The sequence below is a fragment of the Nuphar pumila genome, chromosome 5, assembly GCF_984573655.1.
Source record: "Nuphar pumila chromosome 5, dmNupPumi1.hap1.1, whole genome shotgun sequence".
NCBI lineage: Eukaryota > Viridiplantae > Streptophyta > Magnoliopsida > Nymphaeales > Nymphaeaceae > Nuphar > Nuphar pumila.
In genome coordinates, this window is record NC_143253.1 from 21322787 (window position 1) to 21345986 (window position 23200).

Consider the following 23200-nt stretch of genomic DNA (forward strand, 5'->3'; position numbering starts at 1 on the left):
GACAATCAGTGACTTCCCTACATATGGTATGCTATCTGGTTGGAGCACACATGGGAGGTTGGCTTGTTCGTACTGCATGGAGGATTCCAAAGCTTTTAGATTGAGGCAGGGAAGGAAGCCTTGCTGGTTTGAGTGCCATCGTCGATTTCTACCCAGCGATCATCCGTTCCGATGACAAAAGAATGCGTTTAAAGCAGGCACAACTGAAACAGAAGGTCCATCCTCAAGATTGTCTGGCATAGAGATTCTAAGAAGATTGTGATACTTTCCAGATGTATTAACAGATGCCCGCAATCCTACACTCTTCTGTGGATTTGTGAAGGATCACAATTGGACGAAGAAATCTATTTTTTGGGAACTACCGCATTGGCTGACACTATTTATACAATATAATTTGAATGTGATGCATATAGAGAAAAATGTGTTTGATAATGTGTTCAATACAGTAATGAATATTAAAGGAAAAACGAAGGATAATCCGAAGGCCCGTATGGATTTAAAATTAATTTGTAAAAGACCAGAATTAGAACTCAAATAGTATAATGGCAAAATTCTGAAACCAAAGGCAAAGTACATGCTCGGACCTGATAAAATAAAACATGTATGTCAATGGTTGAGACAACTGAGATTTCTAGATGGATATGTCTCTAACATTGCTCGGGCTGTGAAGATTGACGATGAACAGTTATATGGGTTGAAGAGCCATGATTGTCATATCTTTATGCAACGATTGATACCCCTAGCATTTCATGATATGTTAGACAAACCTATATGGGGGGTATTGTCTGAGTTGAGCGGATTTTTCAGAACATTGTGCGCATCGGAGGTCGTAGTATCAGATGTAAAGAATCTCAAGGACTCTGTCATCACCACTGTTTGTCTGCTAGAAAAGATATTTCCGCCAGCATTTTTCGATGTTATGGAACATTTGATCATACATCTACCATATGAACTAAGGGTTGGTGGCCATGTGCAATATCGATGGATGTACCCATTTGAAAGGTATATGTTTTTTTATATTTGTCTCTTTAATGACAGATATTTAAAATTTGAAATGTATATTCTTGTCAGATGCATGTTCGACCTAAAAAAAAAGGTTTGTAATAAAGCAAGAGTAGAAGGATCTATTTGTGAGGCATACACTTTAGAAGAGATTTCAAATTTCTCATCTATGTACTTCGAACCTCATATTCCAACACGTTACACATGCCCGCCCCGTAACGATGATGGAGAACAAGTAACTGTAGCTGACAAGCTGTCGATATTTCAACCACTTGGGCATGCATTTGGTAGTTGCCGATCAAGGCTATTGACAGATCGAGAGCAAGATACAACACACATCTATATTCTTTTTAATTGCTGACCCATACATCGAGTAAGTATATGTATATGCAACTCAATTATAAATCCTTTTATGTTCTATATGTGGATACATGGCTCGGTAATATAAGTATTTGTGGTTTGCAGACGACTTGATCTGGAGTTGCAAAGCAAAGTTTCACATCTCACTGATGCAGAAGTACAAAAAGAACGTGAAACTAAGTTTGTGGAGTGGTTGAAACAATTGGTAAAGAAGCTAACATAAATTTTGTACTTATAAACAACACTAAGTTACTTAATTGATCGTGATCACAATCATTGTTTATGTCTGTGCGTAGGTTCGCCATGGTGATGTTAAAGATCAAGAAATATGTGATTTAGAAAATGGTCCGACCAAAGTTGTGCAATGCTACAACGGGTATATCGTAAATGGTTATTGATTCCATACAAAAGATTACGGTATAAACAAATCAACGATAAATAGTGGCGTGTGTGTCAAGGGTAGCAGCTACGGTGAAAATGAACATGATTACTACGGTGTTATAGAGAAAATAATGGAGTTGACTTACTTAGGCATGAATAACAGGGTAACTGTATTCAAGTGTCATTGGTTTGATCCAACTGCAACAAGACTCGACAAAGCTTTAGGCATTGTGGAGGTGAATCATAAATCCAGGTTTGGAACATATGAACCATTCATATTAGCCTCGCAAGCTCAACAAGTTTATTATACTTCATATCCGAGTATAAAAAAGTCAGATAGAAATGAATGGTGGGCAGTTTGCAAGTTGAAGTCCAAACTATACCCCGAGTATGATCAGTTACAGGAAGATGAGTTAGTTGAAGACAACGATTACTATCAATCAGATGATGTCTATGACTTCGCTTATGGTCACGATGTTGCGCATGATATGCATGTCATATCTCCATTGGTCGATGAAACATTCATAGAGGAATGTGATCCAAATGATGTACCAAGTGGATGGGCAAACAATGAAGAAGAAGAAAGTCAAACTAGTGACGAGGAAGAATTCTCAAGCTAGTGAGCAAAATCTTATACTACAAACCTCTATTTAAATGCATTGCATCACTTGATGTGAGTTGTATTGCAATACTTGGTGTGAATGATTAAAAATTTTATTTGAATGTATTGTAATACTTGATACGAATGATTTGAATGCATTGCAATACTTGATGTGAATGATTTGAATTATTTGAATATATTGTAATACTTGATGCGAATGCATTAGTTGTATTGCAACACTTGATGTGAATGATTAAAAATTTTATTTGAATGTATTGTGATACTTGATACGAATTATTTGAATGCATTGTAATACTTGATGTGAATGATTTGAATTATTTGAATATATTGTAATACTTGATATGAATGATTCGAATGCATTGTAATACTTGATGTGAATGATTTCAATTATTTGAATGTATTATAATTTATGCAACGAATGATTTGAATTATTGCAATACTTGATGTGAATGATTTGAATTATTTGAATGCATTGTAATACTTGATGCAAATGATTTGAATGCACTGCAATGCTTGATGTGAATGACTTGAATGCATTGCAGTACCTGATATGAATGATTTGAATTATTGTAATACTTAATGCAAATGACTTGAATGTATTGTAATACTTGATGTGAATTATTTGAATGTATTATATGACATATGTTATTTGTTAGAATATGGTTCGTGGAGGTTACAGTGGTCGCTCATCCAGTAGAAGTCAGGCCCAACCGTCATCTTCACGGGCTCCTGTGATAGGTATATTGATTAACTAATTGGATGCTTGATTAGTTCAAATGCGCATTTTGAGAACTTCTAACGTATTTTTTTATAGATGATGTTTCGCCTATAGACGACCCACCTACACCAGTTGATCACACAAGTCAGGAGCCAACACAGGAAGCAGAATCTTTTCAGTCTGGCACAAGAAGACTCATTCAAATAGTGTATATCGATAATCGACCGTAAGTATTTTGTTTTCAATTATTGCATATCTTATAAATATTTTATATTGATATTTTCTGTGTAACAATTCATGTGCAGCACGAGGTTTGAGCCACAATAAGTAGTACGGGAGATTAGGAATTCACTTCTTCAACATCTACCAGGACCTGTTGCTCAATAAAAAGAGTACCCAAAGGAGGTGTTAGACAGATTATGGTCCTCATCATTCACGGTATACATTTATTCCTCATAGTTAATGTGTTTCATATTTAATTTATTTAAGTAATGTTTACTAACTTTCTGAAAATATTTGTAGGCTTCGAATCGCTTCGCAACTACGGTGGAAGAAAATGATGCAAGGAAGGTGTGGCAGAAGGTGACTGTCAATCGATTTGCAGACATGCTGCACACTATGAAGACTGCAGCAAAAAAGCATCTGGCGTAGTAGATGATCCATTACTGTGGAAGGGTCATGGCCCTATTACTATCAGGAGAGATTACTGGGATGAAATGCGCGATAAGTGGGTGGGAGATGCATTTTAAAATCGCTCTGCGAAGGCTGCACAAAATCGATCGAAGATGCCCGAAACCCATCTACACACAGGTGAATCTAAGACATTTGGGAGCCACCTGAAGAAAATGGTAACTCATCAATATATAATATTAATTTTATATTAATATTAACTTCGCAGAAAGCAGAAAAAGGAGGCAGTGTACCATATAAGGATGTGTTTGTTGAAACACATAAACGGAAGACCACGGGAGTCTTCGTATCAGAGAAGGCAAGAACGACAACGGTATGTATTTATTCTATTAATAATCATTGCAATATATATGCAAGTTATCATAATATTATCATTAATTATTAATGAATACTTTAAACATTATTTTGTAAGAGGCATATGAGCAACAGATGGTAGAGCGATATGGCGATGATGCTACTCAGCATCCATCATTTGATCGTTGGGTGACTGCAGCAGGTGAACACAAAAAAGGTCGTATGTTCGAGTTTGGGAGTAATATGAACACTTGACCAGTTATTGCTTCTTCCAGTTACGGTTCACCGACTTCTTGCGCCGACATAAGCTCCAAGCAGCAGACTATTCTTTCCGGTGATGATGTACGCCAGATCGTTACGGAATCACTGAATAACTACTTCAATGACACCGTCGCCCCCTTTCTCCGAAATAAGATCAACAATCTTGTTCTGAACAGGGGATCCGATTCCAGGTCCCTCTCAGGTATAATCACATATTCAGTTTTTTGTCTGCCTTAGAACATATATGAGCATAATCGAATCACATATATAACTTTTTAACTGCCTTAGAGCACATATGAGCATGATAGAATCACATATAGAGTTTTTTGCCTGCCTTAGAGCACATATGAGCATGCTATAATAACATATAAAGTTTTTTTATTGCCTTAGAGCACATATGAGCATGCTATAATCACATATAAATTTTTTTGCCTGCCTTAGAGCATGTATGAGCATGCTATAATCACATATTCTGTTTTTGGACTGCCTAAGAACACATATGAGCATGATAGAATCACATATAAAGTTTTTTTGACTGCCTTAGAACACATATGAGCATGCTATAATCACATATTCAGTTTTTTGACTGCCTAAGAACACATATGAGCATGTTATAATCACATATACAGTTTTTTGACTACCTTAGCACACATATGAGCATGATAGAATCACATATAGAGTTTTTTTATTGCCTTAGAGCACATATGAGCATGCTATAATCACATATAAAGTTTTTTTGCCTGCCTTAGAGCACATATGAGCATGCTATAATCACATATTCAGTTTTTTGACTGCCTAAGAACACATTTGAGCATGTTATAATCACATATTCAGTTTTTTGACTACCTTAAAACACATATGAGCATGCACAAATCACATATAGAGCTTTTTTACTGCCTTAAAACATATATCATTTATGATAGAATCACATATAAATTTTTTTGCTTTGCCTGCCTTAGAGCACATATGAGCATGCTATAATCACATATTCAAATTTTTTACTGCCTTAGCACACATACGAGTATGATCGAATCACATATATAGTTTTTTGTCTGCCTTAAAGCACATCTGAGCATGGTAGAATCACATATAGAGTTTTTCTAGCTGCCTTAGAACACATATGAACATGCTTTAATCACATATTCAATTTTTTGACTGCTGAGTTTTTTTATTGCCTTAGAACACACATGAGCACATGATAGAATCACATATAGTGTGTAATTTATTTCATTATATTTTGTTTATCAATACTGACTATTCTTTTCTTGTGTAGGGTGCTAGCGATAATCAGCGTAGCGGAGCTGAAGGGACAGATAAAGGCAATGAACAAGAAGACGCATAAAATCTTGTCGATGATTAGAGAACTGTGTTGAAGAAGTTCTATTTTTTTATGTTTCCTAATTGTATTTGTTGAATTGTAAATAATTAAACTTGTTAATTTTAAGGTGGAACGATTAATTATTGTAGATTCTTTTTATATGGAATTTTTTGTGTGGTTTGTTTTTTATTTACAGGAAATATAAATTGTACCGTTCTCGGTATTTAATTTTCAAAAAAAAAATTTATTTTTTTTCGTGTTTGCGACGGATTAGCGATGGAACCATCCGTTGCTATTCATATAAATCTAGTGACGGCATAGCGACGGACGTAAATCCGTCGCCAAGCTATGGTCGCCGTTTAGTATCGGCGGATTGGCGACGGAATACAGCGCTCGCTAGTCCGTCGCAATTAGCGACGGATTGGGCGACGGAATAAATCCGTCGCCAGTTAGCGTCGAAAAATTCACGACGTAAGCATATCGTCGCCTCGTTGTCGCTAATCCGTTGCTATGCCTGTTAGCGACGGAATGTGGTCGCCGCTAATCTACTGCTTTGTTGTAGTGGTATTATCACATTTATCTTAACGTAAAAATAGTCTCTCGTTAGACCACTAGGCACTTACAAACACATTTTATGCAAGGTTGTAGCAAAAATAGGTCTTTCGACGTATTCTTGGGGTGATTCATTTAAATCCCCGCCTTGACAGCCTTAGTTGAGTTTAGAAAATCAAAAATCCTAATTTAGGTGCCTAGGAGTCGACTCTTTTTTAACAAGGGTTGACTCATATTATGCAAGAGTCAACTATTCATTCTAGTTGACTCTCCTCTCTACAAAAGTTAACTCTACTGAATAGTAGAGGGTTCTACCTTCTAGCACAGCAAGGGTCGACTCATCCCTTTGGAGGGTTGACTCTTCTGCAATCAGGGGCTTGTACACAGGCCATCGCGAGGGTTGACTTTTCAAAAATAGAGGGTTGACACTTCTAGCCTTCACAACTTGAATGGAAAGCAGCAAGAGTCAACTCTGCCAACACAGAGAGTCGACTCTTGCATTTTCAGCTTTCTTATAACTCAATTTTTGTTGAGTTTTACATATCGAAACTTCATCAAAATGGACGTATGAGTTATGTAAAAAATTGCAACTTGAAAAAACAGTAAAACAACAGTTTATTCTGAAGAAACTGAGCAAAGTTTACTTAAAATAAACATATATCGGTTCTCAAATAGAGAGAGGAACAAAGATTTGCATATGGTTTTTATTGATTTGGAGAAGGCTTACGATAGAGTACCTAGGGACATTCTCTGGTGGACAATGATGAAGAAAGGTGTTTCTCTCAAGTACATTAGTATAATTAAAGATATGTATGAAGGAGTAGTAACCAATGTCCGCACTTGTGGAGGGGTGACAACCAATTTTCCTATAACGGTTGGGTTACATCAAGGATCTGCTTTAAGCCCTTTCCTATTTGCTATAGTGATGGATGAGCTTACGAGATCAATTCAAGAAAATGTGTCGTGGTGTATGTTGTTTGCTGATGATATTGTTTTGATTGATGAGTCTAGAGCTGGGGTTAATGCTAAGTTAGAATTATGGAGACAGACATTGGAAGCAAGAGGTTTTAAGTTGAGTAAGAGTAAGACAAAATACATGGAATGTCGATTTAGTAAGCAACAAAGTAGTGATGGGAGTGTAGTGAAGCTTGGTGAGCACGAAATACTGGTGGATGATTCTTTCAAATATTTGGGATCTATCATTCAAAAGTATGGAGAAATTGATGGAGATGTAAATCATAGGATAAAGGTTGGGTGGATGAAATGGAAGAGTGCAACTGGAGTGTTGTGTGATCGTAGAATGCCATTGCGGTTGAAGGGAAAGTTTTATAGGACAACTATTAGGCCCGCTTTACTATATAGTACGGAATGTTGGGCTGCCAAGAGACATCATATTCAAAAAATGAGTGTAGCTGAGATGCGTATGCTGAGATGGATGTGTGGAAATACAATAAAAGATAAGATTCAGAACGAGGAGATACGTGAGAAGGTAGGCGTTGCACCCATTGAAAATAAGATGAGAGAGAATCGTTTACGGTGGTTTGGACATATTCGACGAAGGCCTAATGATGCTCCAGTTAGAAGGATGGAGAAATGGGAAAATATATTAGTAAAAAGAGGTCGGGGTAGGCCTAGGAAGACATGGATGGAGGTGATAAGAAAGGATATGAATGCTTTGAACCTCACCGAGGACATGGCATTGGATAGAAATGAATGGAGGAGAAGGATTCATGTGGAAGACCCATAATGATTTTCTTTATTGGTTCATATCGCCGACCCCAATTGTTTTGGGATGAAGGCGTAGTTGTTGTTGTTGTTGTTGTATCGGTTCTCAAAACCTATATACATTTATAATATGAAAATGAGATATTTTTACAATGTTTCTCATACGTAAACCTTCCACAACTTCGTATACATGCTTGGTCAAGGTAAACCTACATTGATTCTCTGCAGTTTGCAGCTCCAAGTCCAATAGAGCTTTACTCGAAAACAGAGGTGGTGGTCGTAGGATCTTCGACCATTCCCTAACGAAGAGAAATAAGAAATGGGAGGGCGAACCTTCAAGTGCCTTTTCCTAATAGAAGAGAGTCAAGGAGAGAGAGAGAGAGAGAGTTCTACAAAGGGAAGGATAAGAAGGTGGGTCTAGAAGGAGCAGGGAGACTGCCCCCTTTTATAGGTAGAATCTAAACTAGAAGAGGGGCGCGCAAACCAAGTTTGTGTGTAATGGGGTGGTGGCAGGAGTAGGGTGGTGCAATAGGTAGGGGGATGGATGAAAAAGTGAGATGACTCACATTGGTTGAAGTGGATTGGATTCACTCTAATCACCAAACCTGAGTCTAATCAGGTCTACTATAAGAGAAACCATATCCCGATCCGATAAGAATTACATGAACCAGACCCAGATCATACCCGGTAAAATAATACTTTTATCATTTTTACATTGAAAAATTGCATGTCTTAATCAGAACTCGGGTGAGTCCAGGTCTAGTATAAAATTTTACAAACTATACCCGAGTCCATGTATTAACCGGATCTCGGAGTCTGGACCCGGGTCTTAATCAGGTCTTCTTATTTGTCACCATACCTGGACCCTATAGGGTTTGGTATGGGTTGGGTTCGAGAAAAGCAGACTCGTTGACACCCCTACCCATAATGGGGTCTTCTTATTTCTCAACATACCCTAACCCCAGCTTTTCTCAGTCGAAGAAAAAAATATTATTTTAATAGTTGTAACACTTGACTCGAAATATCTTTTTTATTATTTTTTAGTCATCTCAGAATCTATAGGCCAATTCACCTGAATCGTTGGCCAATCATTCAGGGCTAATACCGATACTTATGGGTGTGATCATTGGGTAGGGTTTGGTTCTGATCCAGGTGGAACCAGACTTGGACCAGACTTTTGGCTATTGTATCTGGTTCAGACCTGGGTCTAATCAGGTCTATTATAAAAGAAACCATACCCTGATCCTATAAGAACTACGTACATGAACCAGACCCAGTTCATACTGGGTAAAAATAATATTTTTTATCATTTTTACATTGAAAAATTGTGGGTCTTAATCGAAACTCGGGTGAGTCCGAATCTAGTATAAAATTTCACAAACTATACCCAGGTCCATGTATTAATTGGACTTTTGAGTCCGGTATAAAATTTCACAAACTATACCCGAGTCCATGTATTAATCGGACCTTCCGGTTTGGACCCGGTTCTTAATCAAGTCTTCATATTTATCACCATATATACCCGAACCCTGTAAGGTTTGGTCCGAGTCGGTCCGAGAAAACTAGACGGGTCGACACCCCTACCGATACTCACAACATGGGTTTGGTCAGGGGTGTCATTCCCTTATCCACGGCTCGGTGTACAGAGGTCAAACTTTAAAAAAAAAATATGGGAGTGGGGAAACATAAGGCCACTTAATTACAAGGCATTATTGTACATTACCTTCATCAGATTATTCATTTTATGATTTCATAAATGTAGAGGCGTGCTCCATTATTGAATTGGGCGTGCTCCATTATTGAATTGTGCGTGCTCAGTTGGGTTGGTGGTTATTTGACGGTTAACTTGTTCACTGGGCGTCATTTATCACGACACATAGAACAACTTGGAGATAATGAAAATCAGTGAGCAGAGAACGATTTAAAAACAAACAAAAAAAAAGTGTTCTCTACATGATTAACTCATTTTATGATCTTAACATCACAGTAACCGATCAAATAAGGTTAATATTTAATCTGATCGTCATGGCAGCCTAATGAGCTTTTTCTTGCGATTTTGTTGTTTGTTTTTCATAAGACTAAAGCATACAGATGTGATCTACATGGTTTTGTTAGTGGGGGAATCGGCTCTTGAAATGCTCAATTATGACACAAACATAATTGTATAAGTATTAAAAAAATGAATGGCATCAATATTTATGGCAATTTAAGAAAGTATCGGGAGATTTAAGAAAATCTAGGGAAAATATTGCAACGGCAATTTCTCGCAAGATTTTCAAAATATCATGAGGTTTATGAAAAAACATGAATATCGTGATTTTAAATGTGATATTTATGTTTTAAACACCTATTTATCATGAAAAACAATGTGTTTTTATTTTTTAAAAAAATTTATTAATATTTTCTTATAAAATTTATTTTTTGTATTTTTTATTAATGAAATTTTGTCAAAAAATGCAAGATTTATGAAAAAAAATTCAAATTCTCACATGTTTTTGAAAAAACAATATTTTTGTCATTTTTAACTTTTGTCACTAGCTATGAATATATATAAAAAAATTGGGTTCATAAAATCATATTTTTCCTAACATTTGGACCATGCTAAACACATCTATGATATTCAATCGAGTAAACACAACCTCCACCTACAATTTCTAGCTTAATTGGATGGTCAGGTTATCATGGCCAAATATTACCCCATTAAAATAGGATGTGATCATTTGGGATATCCAAAGTTCCTACCAAAGGCAGCAAATTCGAAGGTCCTGTTTGGGGTATTTTCAAAGTGATGGGAAATTAAATGATACCCTTGGACACTTGTGAAACGTTGTTCTTCATAAAACTTCATATATAAAGTGGTCAAATGAGGTTTTTATTAACTTACAAATAGCAGTTACAAGCATATTAGTGAGAAACATTAATTCATTACTTGCATTGATCTATAAAAAATACACGTACCATTTTACTGATAAACCAAACTCTCACTATTCATATGCATCATTAAAAAGCAACAGAAGAAAATCAATATATATTCAAACATATACTTGTATTTATCATATATTTTACAAAATATATTTTAATAAGGTAGATCAACGGACAACCTGGCCCGATGGCCACCCTTAAATACTATCTATTCCTATCCTTGCATGTCGTGGAAGAATCAAAGAATAGTCAGGCTGACCAATAATCAAAGAATGGTTAGGAGTCATGTGGAACCAGAGTTGTATCAGATTTTTGGGTATGGTATCGGGTTCAGATCTGGTCTAATCAGGTCCACTATAAGACAAATCATACCTGGACCCCATAAAAAAAAAAAACAGACCATTATCGGTAGAACCATAATTTTTATAATTTTTACATTAAAAAATTGCGGGTCTTTATCAGAAGTCAGAACTCAGGTCGGGTCCAGGTCTGATATAAAATTTCACAAGCTATACCTACCTCAATGTATTAATCAATCGACCTTCAGGTATGGATGATAATCAGGTCTTCTTATTTTATCACCGTACCCAGACCCTATAAGTTTTAGTTCGGGTCCAGGTAAACCAGGCCCGTTGACACCCCTAATCACATGGATTGCATAACTTTTTTTTATAAATTAATTAATTAACTTTGTGATTCTCAACGAGAAAATTATTTTTGGGGGAGGGATTTTCTCTACAAGAAAATGTGCCACGGGCTTCAAAATATTTGATTAGTGTATGAATAATATTAGAGAAATCTTGATTAATTTAAAAATGAGAGTTGCATCGATAAAAGAACAGTAGTTGAATTCTAAAGAAGTAAAAGTGTTGTATTAAATCACATTGAGATTGCGAAAAAATTGTCATATGTTGGAAAATGACGATCATTTTAATTTATTGTAAATTTATTTGGATTTCATCTTTTCATAGATTAGATTTTTCGGTATGGTATCGGGTTGGGACCCAGGTTTAATCGGGTCCACTATAAAAAATCATACTCGTACCCGATAAGAACTACATGAACCAAACCCGACCCATACTCGATAAACCATAATTTTTATCATTTTTACATTGAAAAATTATAGGTCTTAATCGAAACTCGGGTCAGGTCCACGTCTGGTATAAAATTTCACAAACTATACTCGGGTCCATGTGTTAATCGGACCTTCAGGTCCGAACTCAGGCCTTAATCATGTCTTATTTATCACCGTACCTGGACCTTAATTATAAGGTTTGGTTCGGGTCAGGTCTGGTCTGGGTAATCGAAACCCATTGGGACGCGGAAATAAATTCAAATTCCCACTATGCTCGACTATCAGAGGAAGCATCTCCATTGGATGGGTATTTAAGAAATGCCTATAACTGCGCTTGTATGTGTTTTATTATAAAATAATCTATGAACCACACAAAAAACACATTTTTAATATTAAGAAATTTTGATTTCAAATTAAGACAAACGCTTTTCACCTTTTCGGCATAGTGGGATGGGGCAGCTGGTTTAAAGTTAAATCTCATGGGCTGACCTAGGGTTGTCAATGGGTCAGGTTTGGTTCGGACCTAGGTGAAACCTGATTTGAACCTGATTTTCAGGTATATTATCAGGTTCAGAACTAGGTCTAATCGGGTCTATTATAAGAGAAACCATACCCGAACCTACAAGAACTATATATATGAGCCAGACCCGGACCATACCTGGTAAAATAATATTTTTTATCAATTTTACATTTAAAAAAATCTGGGTCTTAATCGAAACTCAGGTCGGGCCCCAATCAGGTATAAAATTTCATAAACTACGTACACTCAAATCTATATATTAATTGGATTTTGGGGTCCAAACCCTGCTTCTAATTAGGTCATCTTATTTATTATTATACTCGAATCCTATAAGGTTTGGTCCGAGTTCAGGTAAACCCAACCCGTTGACACCCCTAAGGTCACCCTTTGCCCAAGCCTAAGTGTGAAGACTCTCTCGGGGCAAGGGGGTAAGCCCACGGAGTTTTAGGTTACCAAGCACGGCAGTCAGGTTTATATTCCTAGGGTAGTTTCTCAATGTAAATATAAAAAAAAAACTGAACAACGCACGTCCCTTCCACGCATGCTGATTGTGCTCACGTGTACCACATGTGTCATTCATAAGTGAGAGTACCGTGTAAACTTTTAAGAATCCAATCAGGGGCATGTTCACCACCCGATGATTCACTGAATCCCACGTCTCAAAAAGCACTAAGCACACGGGGCTCGTATTCTCGTGTATATTGACGTCACTCAGCATTCCAAGATGTCCCATCAACAGTTGCCAATTAATGAGTGGCTCCAATCCACTCCTTCAAAAATTTACACCAAAATCTCATAATTTTTCCCTGTTACAACTCAACCTTCCCACCCCCACGCCCTCCTTTTCCGCTTTCCTTCGAATCATCCGCCATGCCAGCTTCCCAAGGAAAACAACTGTTGAATTGTGACAACAATGACCAAGGTAGGTGCACCTCATTCCATTTGTTAAATACCCATAATTTCTTCTTCCAAGGAATTGTAGCCCTACCCTCTCCCAACAGGCATCTTTCATTTCCAAGGCTCCTTTTATCCCTCCACCCCATGGAAGGATTTCCTCAATATTTCATGAATCTCCTTTCATGTTCCTATCGATGCATGTTGTATTTCCATGAGAGGATGTGCCATCTCCTCAAACGCATATGTAGGCTAATGGTGTGTTACTTGCACCCATCCTTTCTAGTGCTACTGTATTTCATGGCCTTCTCTATACTGGGTTTAATTGCTCTGATTCTTCTAGAGCATGGGAAGGCCAAGAGGTTGAGCAGTTTCGATCTCTTCTTCATGTCGGTGTCGGCGCTGACCGCTTCAAGCTTGGCATCGGTGAACTTGGAAGACATGTCCAATTCTCAGTTTGTGGTCCTCATTTTCCTGATGTTTGTTGGAGGTGAGATCTTCGTGTCTGCCCTCAGCTTGCTGTTTAGGTGTCTCGATTTTAACAGTGGCAGCTTGAGACCACAGAGGCATAATTCGAAGATTATGGACTCGGCCGATCTCCAATTGGCGATCCGGTCGATCCAATCGGATGCTGCTGCTGCTGCCGAGAATGGTGGTACCATCATCAACAATTCGACTCATGAATCAGAAACAGATGTGATGAATGTTGAGGACCTGAAACTTAGATCCATGAAGTGCTTAGCAAATGTTGCTTTGGGCTTCTATATGTTTGTCAATGTTTTTGGTTCATTGATGGTGTTCGCTTATCTTAGAATGATCCACAGTGCTAGAGCGGTACTGGAAAGAAAGGGCCTTAACATGGTGACTTTTTCAGTTTTCACCACGGTTTCTTCGTTTGTGAATTGTGGGCTACTCCCTAACAATGAGAATATGGTAGTCTTCAATGCTAACTCTGGTCTAGTGCTGATAGTCATTGGTCAGATTCTTGTGGGGAACACTCTGTACCCTCCCTGCTTGACTCTTATTTTGTGGGCTCTTTTGAGATGGTTTCCAAGAAAAGAGTATGAATACTTGTGGAAGAGAGGCCAAGAACTGGGCTGCACCCATCTGTTCCCATGGAAGAGCTCTGTCTATCTCACCTTATCTGCCATTGGGTTCACATTGTTGCAGCTCATCATGTTTGGCTTTCTGCAGTGGGGATCTGCAGCGGGGTTGAATTTCTATCAGAAGTTGGTAGCAGGTCTCTTTCAATCTGTTAATGCAAGGCATGCTGGAGAAATGGCTTTTGATCTTTCTCTCTTCTCGCCGGCGCTATTGGTGGTCTACATAGTTATGATGTGAGTAAACAGTACTTCCTTTCCTCGTTAAATCTTTAGATTGACAACTTCTAGTTAATATTTAATCTACCTTGACATATATAGCAACTGATAAAAAATAAATAAATTGTGTTCTAACCACAGTCATAAATCTTGTTCTCGGAATATATAATATATAAATATTTTTTAATTAATACAGTGAAAAAAAATGCAGTATTTTTATGGTAGGTGATGTCGTCGAACTATCACATATTTTCCCTATAATAGCGCATTATTTTCAAAATATGGCCGTGACTCGGGCTTTAACCCTTTCTTTAAATGTATTGTAGTCTGACAGTTTCCACTGGCAGTGGGATGGTGCTGACCCCTTCATTTCACGTCTCACTCCCACCGGCTGTAAGGCCTTGAGTGTCAGGGTTATTAAGTGACCCGGTTCTCACCGAGGGTTCTCGTAATCGAAAAAAATAATAGTTTGTATACATGAAAAATATTTAGGCACATATAAAAAAAGATTTACAAGTTTACAGAAAGGTTTAGCTTCATATTTCTCTATGAATTATGATCCAATAAATTTTCATTAAAGAAATAGGGTAGCCTTTCACTAAAGAAGCAGTCAGCCTTGGATTAGTAGCCTTTCAAGATTGCATCGGTTTCTTTGGGATATTTTGATTAACCAACAAAATTTTCTAGTGTGATGAAAGTCATCTATATTTTTTTTTAAAAGAATACTGTGAAGAAATTGCAATATTTTCAAAATGTCATCAATATTTATGGCATAGCTTCTAATCGTCCTTCAACTTAGTCATGTGAAAAGCAGGGGCTCGTATCAGTTAACTAAAGTTTCTTCCAACGAAAATTTGCAGGTACCTTCCCCCCTATACTTTTTTAGTGCCGATGAAAATGGCAGCAACAAAAAAAAGCAGCAATGACAGAAATAAGAAGAAGAAAGGAGAAGTGCGCAAGTATCTCCTACTCCCTCAGGTTGCTTACCCCATATTGTTTGTGGTGTTGGTCTGCATTACGGAAAGAAGCCACCTTCGTGAAGACCCTCTTAATTTCAATGTCTTGAACATAGCCTTCGAAGTCACAAGGCAAGAACAATATGCCTTTTTTTTTATTTTCTTCTTTTCTCTTGATAGAACGTTCTTTTTTTTCTTCATCTGCTTGTGCTCCTCATTTTCAAAAGTAAAAAGTAAATCGCATATATATATATATATATATATATATATATATATATATATATATATATATATATATATTTTATTTACTTACTTATTTATTTATTTATTTATATATATTTATTTATTTATATATATTTATTTATTTATTTATTTAAAAGGGGAGGATGTGAACGAATTAGTCTAAACATCCCGAGTGCACTGGAAACATTTTTCCAGCGATTCAATCCATTTGCTAGGAATCGTGTGTTTTTTTATAAAAAAAAAATAGTTTTATAAAAATTTAAATTCAAAAAATTGTAAGTCATTGAGTTCCCAACCCCCAAAGAGACCGGACCTAGTGTCAGAATTGGATCTTTGACCATCTAGAAGACATATGTATGGTCAGAGTTTTAGAAAAAAATAAAAATTGATAAAAATTAGGGTGCACTATGTGCCCAGAGATAAATCTATCCACACCAGTGATTCAATGCCCAGAGATAATATATATACAAAAAGAGAGAGAGGGAAGGGAGACCATCCAACCAAAGGAAGATTCAAAATCTGATGATGATGATGGATCATGTTCTTTTTATTATCCCATATATATGTAAAGGGACGGTTTTTTTAGCAAATATTATCCCATATATGTGTGTAAATGTATTTTATTTATATATATTTATTTATCTATTTAAAATATTAGAAATTCAAGACTCTACCATGCGCTAAAATTTCAAGATCAAAAGCACATGATGTAATGTGCAGATTTCTAATATTTCAAACACGTTCATCATGAGGTAGCCGTACATGCAGACAAGTTATCGAATTCAGACCTTTCTTGGGTTTTATGGTTCCCCTTATTGGTACATATTGTGGGTTTCTCTGGACCACCGATTTTGAAGATAGTCGTTCGTTGATTTGGATGGGGAGATTCAATTCTTTGAACTTGACTTGTGAGCCACACCAAACTTCTCGATCAATCCAACCCTTGGATAGAATGGCTAGTGTATAATTATTAAGTAATATCTTCTATATATACTGATACTGACCAGGTTCGAGATGCATATCCCACCTTGACTTACGTATTTATTCTTGACATTTGATGTTGAGCATCGGCCTCTTGACCCAATATTTTAGTTAGGGATGGCAGTAGACCTGGGGACAACGGGCCCCCACCCTGCCTCACCCCGTTTGGACCGGGGATGAAGGGCATGAAACGGGAATGGAGGCGGGGATGAAGGTTAAATCTATCCTCGTGGGGGGATGGAGGCAGGGATGGACTTACGCTTTCCCCCGCCCCGTCCCCGTCTCAATCCCCGCCTTGCCCCGCCCCACCCCCTCCCATCCTCAATCCTTTAAGGAATTACTATAGACCAAGGGGAAATGGGGCCCCGCCTCGCCCCCGTTTGGACCGGGGATGGAGGACATGAAACGAGGATAGAGGCGGGGGTGGAGGTTAAAATCCATCCCCGTGCGGGGATGGAGGGGGAGATGGAGGTTCGGATTTTGAAACGGAGTGGTGGTGGAGACCTTGTCCCTCGCCCCAGTCCACTGCCATCCCTAATTTAAGTGCTCTATCTGTCACTCCATCAAACTTGATGGCTTATATCTTTGTCAAGTAGATTGCCATTAGCAGCAGAACAAAATTATTATGCATACTTATGTCAGTATCTCCTCTATCTTTTAAGGGCTTGGGTATCCGTGACCCCACCTGAGATTTACCTCGCTCAGTGAGGGTTTCTCATCATAAAAAAAATGTTTTCTTTTTTAATGGAAAAGTGCCAAGTTGGCAATATCAAATCATCATATGGTGGGAAAGTGACAAGAGCACAAATAGATTCCGGTTTTTTCTATAACCTACCACTTTTTATAAGTAAATCTTTTCATACCTCCCTCACTATGAAAACTTTCTCACGAAAAGGATGAGCTGGCAAGATTTTTAGAAATCCATGCACCTTCCAATGGAAGGCCTTGGCCTTTCCTGAGAATGAAACCAATGGAAAGTAAAGATTTTCTTTCATCCCAATGCATTAATTTCGCCTAGTGGCGATAAACTCCACCAATTTCATAAACTGCAATATTTGTGGTTTTGCCAATTTCACGAACTCCAATATTTGACCTGTCCAATTAGTCTCCTTTGTTTGCCACCATACTTGCATATAAAAGAATAAAAAGATGGATGGCTTTGGGGGTGCTACTCGATCAGCAAGATTAGCATATGCCAGGAATTTTCTTCCCCTTAGTTGAAATAGGTGGTTCTAGTGGAACATATCACTGGTTGGCCAAACAAAAACATCATCCAACTTGGTTTAGGTTTTTCATTCACCAACTTGAGAAGATGAACGACATCCAAAACTTGTATGGATGAGATGCCCATCACTTAGATGGGCCCCACTCTTTTTTTCGATGTCATTCGTGTTCCCAGATGAACAACATCAAAATGGTTTAAAATGAACGGCTCACAATGAGCTGGTTCACTGTTTTCAAGACGAACGACATCCAAGGCATGATCCTCTCTCAAATTTGGGATGCGAGGGCAATTTTTTAAAATTTTAAACTATTTTTGTTATTTTAATACGTAAAAATGTATTTTAAATTAAACTACTACTAAGATAATATAAATTTATCAAAATATTAAAACAATATTTGTACATCTCGGTGTCCGTTTTGACACAGCTTAATTAACACTTGATTTTTAAATCTTTTGTACGGTCACTTTGTTAGTAGCTTAATTAATATCAAGTATTCTCTAGTATTGGCTGGACAAACCCACCAAGGATCATCTTTAATTTCACGTGTGGTTGTTGCAATTTGGTTCTAGTCATCTCTCTAGTCATGCCCCTCCTTGGAATCTCATTGATGCGGTGTTGTTTTGATCAAATGGGATGCTATGGATGTGATCTACATCGTCCATTCAGTCAAGATCAACATTGAATCACTGGATTAAGTTATTGCTGATAAAGATAAAAGTATTGCGTTTTTTTGTCAAATTTGCAAGGTATGTTGTTTTTTATCAACAAGATTGACATATACTTACATATATCATGACCTAATTGTTATTTTGATTTATGAAAATATCGTGTTTTTCAAAAATATTTTGAAGGATGTCGCAATACTTATAAGTTAAATTGATACTATATATATGCCTTGTGGTAGCTAGCCTTCAAATTTTGAATTTGATAATGGTGGGTTCTACTGCAGTGCCTATGGGAATGTGGGGCTAACAACGGGGTACAGCTGCCAACGGCTACAAAAGCTCACCAGCAAGCAGTGCCAAGACTCATGGGCCAGCTTCTCAGGAAGATGGAGTTGGCAGGGCAAGATCATAATCCTAATTGTCATGTTTTTTGGAAGGATCAAGAAATTCACAGAGGGAGGGGAAGCTTGGGTTACTTTATTGTAATCCAACACACTAAGCTAATTAAAGGAGTAGATTCGGACCTCGGTCGAGTACTTCGGCAAAGTAGGCGGCCACCGCCGGATGCGTGGCATCGACTGCGCAAGGTACTCGGTCAGATCATTGGATCTCCTCTCCAATGAAACAAGCATAGTACATTTTTCTTTTTCCACCCTATAGCGAGTGTAACCTTATTGTGATTCTCTTTATTTTTTTTATCATGCAATGATAATAGGTGTAAATTAAAGTTCCCATCGACCCTTCGAAATGAGAAGGTTTTGTAAGTCTCTCTCTCTGTCTCAAATCCGTAATCGAATCGAATACTTTACAATGTACTCGGTCCAATCATTGTCAGCAAAAACATGAGGCATGCGTCCCTATGAGATATGCAGCTAATTTGTGCAAACGGACTGAATATTAGGATAGCCCTTAGTTTGTGGACACGGATCACATCATTTGAAATAAGATGGGTTTCATCCTACATTCAATCCTAGCCATCCAATCAATGGCTAGATGGTTCTGCTGGATTTAATGTAGGATGGAAACCATCCTATTTCAAATGATGGGATCCGTGTTCCTAGTTTGTCCCTTACAACACCCCAGGATATAGGACCTTACTAAGTATGACCCCTTTATGAGTTGGTTCCACCCACGCCCTATGTCATCCCCCATCTTCACACCCCTGTTAGATCTTATAATGCAAGTTGTTTTGATCAAAACTGACCTTATAGATGGATTCAACGTAGTCGATTTAATAAGAATCAACCCTTGGATCATATTTTTTTAACGAAAAATATGATTTTTAAATCACAATTTTTTGTATTTTGTCAACCGTTGATTTTTGAATCGCCAAAAAATCCTGCATGCAAGTCAGATTTGGATGATTTAAATGTCAATCTTCACTAAATGAATGATGTAGATCACATCTTTAGAGTCTGATTTGATCAAAACAACGTGCACCAATGAAATCCCAAGAAGGGGTATGAAGATTGGGATGACATGGGGGATGAGTGGAGCCCAACTCCTTTATGTGATGTACAAGAAAACTAATACTTGGTCTAGTTCAAAGTTCAGCGTTAATACAATGCTTGCACCCTTCTTATCATGTGCATCATTAGTGCACATGTTCACTTCTTTTGGTGAGTCATTAGTACAAATGCTCACTTCTCTATAACTTTCCAATGATTGAGATACATCGTCTTCATTGCAACCAGATGATAAGCTCACTATTGTTATAAGCAACATATCAATTTGCGTTAGTCAGTGCATATATTTACTACGATTTATTCAAGATGCATATACCAACAGATACTGATTAGTTAAGCAAGTCAAAGAAATGATTGAATGAATCACAGTATAAAAGCAACAATGATTTGTTATTTGCTTATACTATGCACCGAGTTGTTATTTACCATGCTAATAAAAGAAATGATTTATGTGTGTTGACAATAGCGATTCATGTGAGAGTAATTTAATTATATTTACGACACTGTGAAGTGATTTCAATAGAAATTGCTATATGAGTAGCAATTTGAATACACAAATCGTCACCACAAGCACGCAATAATATAAATTCTGCACACACATTTTAAAATCATACTACAAATATTTTACAAATCGACACTAGAAAACACATAATATCTTACAAATCGATATATATATCGCATAATATATTACAAATCGATATGGCAATTCAGCGTAATAGCTTACAAATCGATATTAACAATCAAAACAATATCTCATAAATTAGTAGTATGTTACTACAACCGCGATTTGCATTACATTGCATATACTGAGTGAATGGACGATACCGGATGGGGTAGAGGCTCTTCCTCTCATCTGTAACCAAGCATTCTTGTCAACAGGTCCCAACGTCTTACAAATAACTTTAATTTTCTAACTGTCAAAAAGCTAACATCCACCTGCAATAACAAAACAATGCCTTAATGGCACTCACGATGACATATGTTCTTCAACAACAGCATGATGACATGGAAAGGTATTCACAATGCCTTAATGGCACTTATTGGAATGTTTGTGCATCATTGCTTTTTTCTATACTGCCTAACGAAAACGAAGAAAAAGAGAAAACTATAAAAAGAGATGGACGAAAAATCCCCCTATGACGCCCACCAATGATCAAACCAGTTGATCGATTTATAGTTATCTCCACGAGGTAGGAAGGAACCCAGGAATGTTTTGTAACACAAGGCAGAAACGAGAAGGTGGCAATGTGTTATAACACAAGCTAAAAACCAAGGCGGGAACCTGGACTCGCGGGAATGTGCAAAGCTATTTACGGGAGGACATTTCCGTCAAACACATATCTATCTTTTTTATATGTTATTTATCTTTTTTATATGTTATTTTATTATAAAATCATCATGGGTAACATTGGCATGTGAATTATTGTGGGTCCCAAGATACTCATCTGTACACACCCAAACACACAAATTTGTGTTCGGGGAAGAAACAAACAACCCCCTCTCCTCAGGTACTCGGCTTCACGCATCTTGGGGTCCATTCCATAATATGCCCTATGATATACATAGCTAGCATTATTGACAAGGTCCAAGAAAAAAAAGGTGGAACCCATTCAAATATAGGGCATCCCACCCTTCAAATTTTGGATGCTATGCTTTAGATAAGCAACACCCATGCAATCATTATCATGACCATCTTGGTGCCAGTTTTTTAGATGTTTTATTTTTCATTTAGGATAAAAAATATTTTATCGAGAGATTTCTTGGCGTGTCTAAAGTTGAAGAAAAACCAAGGTCAATTTATTAGCAAAGAGAAACCAGTTTTTATTGCATTCAATCTCTCCTCACCAGGGTGGGGGCTTGGTTGGATTTGGGGGCGGGGGGATGCTTTTTAAATATCATTCGTCTGACTCACTTTTAATGAAATTTCATAGCAAAATAGAGTGTTGGGGTGGTAGAACTCTAAACATGATAGGTCATATCACTCTCCTAAATTCGGTATTGGCATCATTTTTTTTGTTTTGCAAGATGTGTTTTCACCTTCGGATGAAAGCTATCAAAGAGCTAGAGAGAATTATGCATAGATATTATGGTTGGACAAGGATTTTAATAGCCTGTCTTGGTCAGCTAGGAGGTAGTTTGTAAACCCAAAGATGAAGGCGGGTTTCAACATTCAAAGCTTGACTTGTGTTGATGGAGCTTGCCGGATAAAATTAGCGAAAAATGATGGTACTGTACAAGTAATTTGATGTGACTCCCTAAAAACCCTATAATTTTTTATGATCTCTCGATATCCAAAATCACAAATATTCGACATCGTTAGGACATATTTACTCTTCGCAACTACGAATTTAGGCACTTTTGTCATAAAATTGTACCGCCCATCGAATATGTCCAACACCCACTTAAATCTAGAATCATAGGTTTTTTTAAGCGAATTTAGACATCACAAACTCACATAAATTTATTTATGAAATCTCAGTGAAACAGAAACCATCAAAATCATAAATATCATAGTCTTTCGCATATATTTCATGGAATTGCAAAATTATATATGCAAAACTCCACTTACCACTAAATTCGCAAATATAAAAAAAAATTGCATATACTTTCTGAAATCACATAAATTTATGTGTGAAACTGCACTTACCACCAATTCACAAATATCTTTCTTATTCACACATATATCACGATATCACATAAATTTATAACATTGTTCCATTTTGTGAAACTCCACTAAATTCAGAAATATCTTACTTATTCGTATATGCTACACATTCTCAAATAACGTAATTTATGAATCACTTCATATTGCAAATATCGTACTTAACTATTTGCGAAAGCAGGACACATGTGATACTGCTTATTTGTTGAGAAATATTTTTTTGAATCATATATAAATCCATTGTGGTCCCCAACCTGATTATTTTTACATAATCTAGGATTTTTTTTTGTCTTTTATCCCCAACATGCTTCCCTTTTGACAACTATTCATCAAAGTAATGGTTGAATC

General features: G+C 37.1%; 1 pseudogene; it reads left to right on the forward strand.

The window, feature by feature from the left end:
• Positions 1-13589: 13589 nt before the first annotated feature.
• Positions 13590-14675, forward strand: LOC149837068 (cation transporter HKT1;3 pseudogene; annotated as a pseudogene).
• Positions 14676-23200: the final 8525 nt, after the last annotated feature.